The 5,848-nt window shown below is 44.3% G+C and overlaps 1 pseudogene; it reads right to left on the reverse strand.

The window, feature by feature from the left end:
- Window positions 1–691: 691 nt before the first annotated feature.
- LOC102863580 lies at window positions 692–1,387 on the reverse strand (annotated as a pseudogene).
- Window positions 1,388–5,848: the final 4,461 nt, after the last annotated feature.

The following is a 5,848-nucleotide window of genomic DNA, read 5'->3' on the forward strand; positions in this document are numbered from 1 at the left end:
AGTAATCACCATTGGTCTATGCCTACTATTACCCTGTCTTTTCAGGTCCCCATTGGATCTTTCCTAATTCCTTCACCCCAGCCCCACCCCTCTGCTCACCAAACTCTGTTGCCCTAGTTATTTCTATCCTCTGTTCCCCCTGCACCCCTCCAAAAAGTCAACAGCCTTTTTTAAGATGCAAGTAATGGCCAATTGACCTGCTACCAGACCACTCGCCAACAACAGCCTTGTGTGGCCCCTTTAGTGGTATGACTGGAGCACTAGGTCCTCCTGGATGTAGCCCAGTGAGAGTGAGCTGAGTCAATTTCCAGACCTAAACTGGGTCAGGGCCAGAGTGTCAGGATTTCTGCAACATTTGCTGATTTGAACTGATTCAACAGCCAATCATGGGCCACAGATCCAGCAAGCCTACTTTGTAGGCTCACTCTGTCTTGGCACTAACACAGCCTGGACTGCAGACTCAGGTTTTAGTTTAAGAGACATTTGTGGGATCTTGGGTCCCCTCCCATATCCACTCTCTTCTATCTGTGTCTGGTTCCTCAACCAGAAACTTCTCAAGCTCCAACCTCCTTCTTTTTTGGGGGGGGGCGGGGCGGGGCACAGAGGACATTTATTGAGAGCAGGTTTTGTGGTGCAAGAGGGAGCTGGGCCTTCGACTGGTGGCTGGCTGGTGCTGGTGCTAGTGCTGCCATTAACTGGTGGGCCAGACGGCAAAGACCACAATAGCCACGAGCAGCAATAAAATGACCATTATCACTTTCTGTCCACCATGCTCACCCGCCGGGTTTCAGTGCGAAGTTTCTCATCCATACTCTCCACCAGGTTAGTGAGGTCATCAATTATCTCATTTTGTTCATCTAATTCCTTCCCAATTCCCTGTCCCATTTGTTTTTTGGCGACTTATGATGGAGGAAAGGGCTCCAAGGCTGGCATCCTGCTCTTGGATAATTTTCTGCTGCTGTTGCCAGATTTCCTCAAAGCCTAAGCCTCTCGTCTCCTCAGGTTCCTCAAGGAGCCAAGGGTTGGGCACTCCTCGCTGAGGCCCTCCAGTCATCAGGCTGTACCTGATTACATCTGGTTCTGCACCCTCATTCTGAAAGGATGCCAGAAGAAGTCTCTCTCAAGTTACAAGATCATCCAGTAGATTCTGTCTTCGATCCCCTTCAAGTTGGGTTATCTGATGTGTTGACCCAGCCCTTAGCAATAAGTCCTTCAAAAGGGCGATCTTTCCCTTCAGATTCTGCAACAAAGCTCTGATTGTCACGGTAAGCTTGGTTGTATTTTCACCATTTCTTTCATACTGATTTCATTGTTGAATTTTCTCAGCAATCTGTTGGGTGATTTGACAAGTAGAAATATTTGTGGAGGACCAGGGGTCCTGGACCATCCTGCAGTCTCCGCCCACCACTCTGATACTTCCTGCTCGCTGCAGCGGACTCCAACCTCCTTCTTTTCCAAGCTTGGTGTCTTTTCCTTTTTTTTTTTTTATAAATTGCTGCACATTTTCTTCCCTCTTCCAGCCTCAGACGTGCCTTCTTGACCCGCCTCCGCCACAAAGCACCCTTTGTTCAGATTGTTCTCATACATACAATGCCTAATAATATATTCCTTTCAAACAGTTCTTCCCCTCATCTATTCCAATGTAGTGTTCATTATTTATCCACTCTTATTTTCCCCCCAATTCCCCATGTCAGTCCTATTTTATATGAGCTTTTCTCTTTGTTGTCACCTGTTTGGTGCAGTCTCCCTGGCTGAACATGGAGGAGACCTGCCCTCTCTAGACCACAATCAACTCCACCCACACACTGATGACCAAGACCAACATCGTACCCATTGCCACTGAGTCATCATCAAGTCATGGAGACCCCCATGTTGTCAGCATTCCACTGTTAATGTAAAGGTTGATGGTTCAAACTAACCCAATGGCACTGTGGAAAAAAGCCTGGTGATTTGTAAAGATTATAGCCAAGAAAACCCTATAGAACCCGATGGAATAATTCTACACTCTAACATATGGATTTGCTATGAGTCAAACTAAGGACCATCTCTGACTCACGACAGCCTTCTATCAGGTTTCTGAGGCTGTAAATCTTTATGGGAGGAGACTGCTCATCTTTCTACTATGGATTCTAACCAATGACCTTTCAACTAAATAGCCCAGCGCTAAGACTCCTTAGACAGAGGAAGGCAAATCAGATGACTATTCTGTAGGGTACTTCCCTTGACACTCTCAAACTGGTAACTTTCTACTCTAGTCTGCTTGGATTCCCATCCATTTTCCATTTCCAAACTCCTTGAACATTGAAGGTTATTCAAAAGCTGTCAGCAGAATTTCTGTGAGTCTACAGTTGTGCCAAGTAATAAAAGGATAACAGAGAAATCCAGCGAAGCCCAAGACACTTGCCTGGGGGACATCCCAGTGCTCAGCATCTCTGAGGATGACATCTGTCCTTTCTCTGACTTAACTTAACCACACTTCAAAGAACCCTCATGATGCAGGCAAGTGCTGGATTTCTCAAAACCTGAAAATGAACCCAAACCCCAGAAGAACAGCTTCTGCCTTTGGGGATCTTGAACTATATTGAAGTAGAATTATGTCTACAGGAGGCCCCTGGCATTAACCCTAAACCTGGCAGTGCACTGTTTACTAAGGTGGGGGAAAGAGTGGCCCATCACCATTAAGAGAGGTTCAAGCTGTTTTACAATCTAATGCCACTGGGATCTTGCCCCTGGCTCTGGCCAGTGAGTGGTCTATGCTCTGCAGTTTTGATGTTTTACATGCTGTGCAACCCTGATGTCGTTTGCAGATTAAAAAGCAAAACAAAACAAAAACCCCAAACCCTCTCATTGTCATAAAGTTGGAACCGACTCATAGCTGCCCCTCCAGCAGATGTTCAGGAGGCTTTAAATCACATGGAAGGAATGGTCCATCTTTCTCCCACCAAGTTGCTGGTGAATTCGAACTACTTGACAGGTACAGTCTTTGGGTCTGCAGCACAACTCCTTACAGACTGCATTACCAGAGCATTCATCTTTTGCAGATGTCTCAGCAAAAACACATCTTTCTTCTATCCATGCAGGTCCTGCCAGTGACCTCAAGATAAGTGCTTTGTTCACAAATAAACCATTCTACAAGGAATTGTCAGCCCCCTAGTCCAAAAGGTCTCCCAGTATAATTAATCAGGTCCAATGACCATGTACTATGAAGCTCCCAAGGTTGCCAGTTGCCATTGAGTTGAAGCAACCCCAAAGTGTCAGAGTAAAGCTGTGTCACATAGAGTTTTCAGTGGTTACTATTTTGACAGTAGATCACCAGGCCTTTCTTCTAAGGCACCTCAGAGTATATTTGAACCTCCAACCTTTTGGTCACCAGTGGAGCACCTTAGCCATTTGCACCTCTCAGAGATTCCCTCAGGGACATAGAAACCCTCCAATGCACCCTCTTCCATGATCAGACCAGACAGACAAAGATCTGTGGAGAGAGGAAAATGTAGGATCTTTTTGGAAGCATCATGTAAGAGTAAAAAATCTTTGCTGTTCTTCGGTAAATCCTGTGTGCCTTCCTATGTCTTTACTGATGTCCAGCAACAAACATCTTAAAGATTTGTAGTGTTCATGGTACTATCACAGACATCACCCATGTCCTTCCCCAAGCACATGGTGAGTTCTGTAGAGTGAACAGCGTGATTCCCATTGTACAGATCCCCCTGAGGCTCAAGGAAACAAAAAGAATTTGCTTCAAATTAGAGGCCTAAGTGTCATGTAACTCAAGACTCACTCAATGCTTTTAAGTTGAAACTGACTCAAAACTGACCTTCCAGCAAGCTTTCAGAGGCATGAGGGCCACCAGAGCTCCCTGGTGTTATGTATAGAGACTCAAAATTAGCTCTAGTTTAAACAGGATATGTTTTGAGGCATTCCCCCATCCCCCACCCCCAGTGAAGTCTAAGGGTAGACAGATCACATCTGTATATTTACAGGGATTGATGATCATCCATTGCATTGCCGTTCCTTGAGTGCAGTCTCTGCTTTCATGACCCATGATAGCAGCTAGAGCTCCAGGTATCACACTTGCATTCCCGGCAGCAGAATGGAAGAACAGGCTAAAAAGAAAGAGTGGAAGGAAGCAGGGAAAGAAAAAAGCACAGCCCTTCCATTTAAGGACAACACCTTCAAGTTATACTGACCACTTCTACTTGTATTCCCAAACTTAGTCACATGGACACACTCAATTGTCAAAGAGGCTGGGAAATGTATCGCTTATTCTAGATGACCCTGTTTCCATGTAAAACTTGAGAATTTTTTATTTCTCTGAAAAGAGGGATGGCTTATACTGGGGGAGAGCTGGTTGCTTTGGTCACAATGAGTTAGCTAGTTATCAAGAGGTGGAACCAGCTTCCACAGTCAGTCTTTCAGACTCCAAATCTTTCACGTCCATGCCACATGATAATGCATATGTGCCATTTGAGTCACAAATCATGACATTTCCTTGTTGGAAAGGACTTGGGGGGATTCTTCTGTTGATTCCCAGTCACGTGCCTGAATTAGTTCTAAAACCTTGTAGCTGCTACCTCTCTCAAACATCTCGGTTTTTTTAGGTACTATTGAGTCAATTGCAAGAAAGAACCCCTGAGTCATCCCTCACAATCTGCACTGTGCTTAAGCTAATTGTCCCAGTCATTGTGTCAATTTATCTCATTGAAAGTCTTCCTCTCCTTTGTTAACCCTTCACTTTTCAAAGCCTGGTGTCTTTTTCCCAAGAACTGGCTCCTCCCAATAACATGCTCAAAGTATGCAAAACAAAGTCTCTCCATCCTTGCTTCTAAGGAACAGTCTGGCTGCAGGTCTTCAAGACAGATCTGTTTTTTCTTTTGATAATCAATGTTGTTTTTAGGTGCCTTTGAGTAAGCTTCAAATGAAGCCATGCCTGGTTCTGTGTCCTCCTTACAATCTCCATTGTGTTTAAGTTCATTGTTGCTGTCATTATGTCAATCCATCTCCTCTAGAGTCTTTCTCTCCTTTGTTGACCCTCCACGTTTCCTTGATATCCTTTTCTAAGGACTGACCTCTCTCAACAACATGCTCAAAGTATGCTACAAAGTCTCACCATCTTTGCTTCTCAGGAACACTCTGGCTGCACTTCTTCCAAAACGGATTTGTGTTCTTTTGACATTTCCTGGTATATTCAGTACTCTTCACCAGCACCACAATTTAAGGGCACCCGTTCTTCGGTTTTCTGTATTCATTGTCCAACTTCCACATGCATATAAAGTGTGAAAATACCATGGCTTGAGTTTAGTGCACTTTAAAGTGCACTAGAAGGCTTTGCTTTTCAGCATTTTAAAGAAGTCCTTGACAATAGATTTGCCCAATGCAATACATTGTTTTATTTCTTACCTGCTGCTTCCATGAGGGCTGATTGTGAATTCAGGTAAAATTCAATCCTTGACAATAACCTTTTCTCTGTTTATCACGATGTTGCTTCTTGGTCTAGAGGTGACAGTTCTTGTTTTTGTAATCCATACAGAAGACTTGAATCCTCTTCACACCCTAAAGGCCAGCCCACTGGAAGCAGGTTCAATTATTAACAATGATCTTTCTGTGATTGTGCCCAAATCAGCTTCCCCTAGACCCTTTGACCAAAGATTTTAGTCCTGCTCTTTAGTCCCAGTTAGAGTAAAAAGCATTTGTTCTTCTGCACTCTCTTTCGCAAAGCAGCCCTTCACATGTCTAAAGAAGACTGTCTTATTTTCCCTGGGTCTTTTCTTCTTCCACTAACCATTCATCAGGTGGCCTTGTATGACCATCTTCCTCAGGACATTTTCTCATTGAAGGATGCCCCTCTTAA

Source organism: Elephantulus edwardii, unplaced genomic scaffold, assembly GCF_000299155.1.
Source record: "Elephantulus edwardii isolate Elephantulus edwardi_28Jun2011 unplaced genomic scaffold, EleEdw1.0 scaffold00210, whole genome shotgun sequence".
In the NCBI taxonomy this organism is placed as follows: Eukaryota; Metazoa; Chordata; class Mammalia; order Macroscelidea; family Macroscelididae; genus Elephantulus; species Elephantulus edwardii.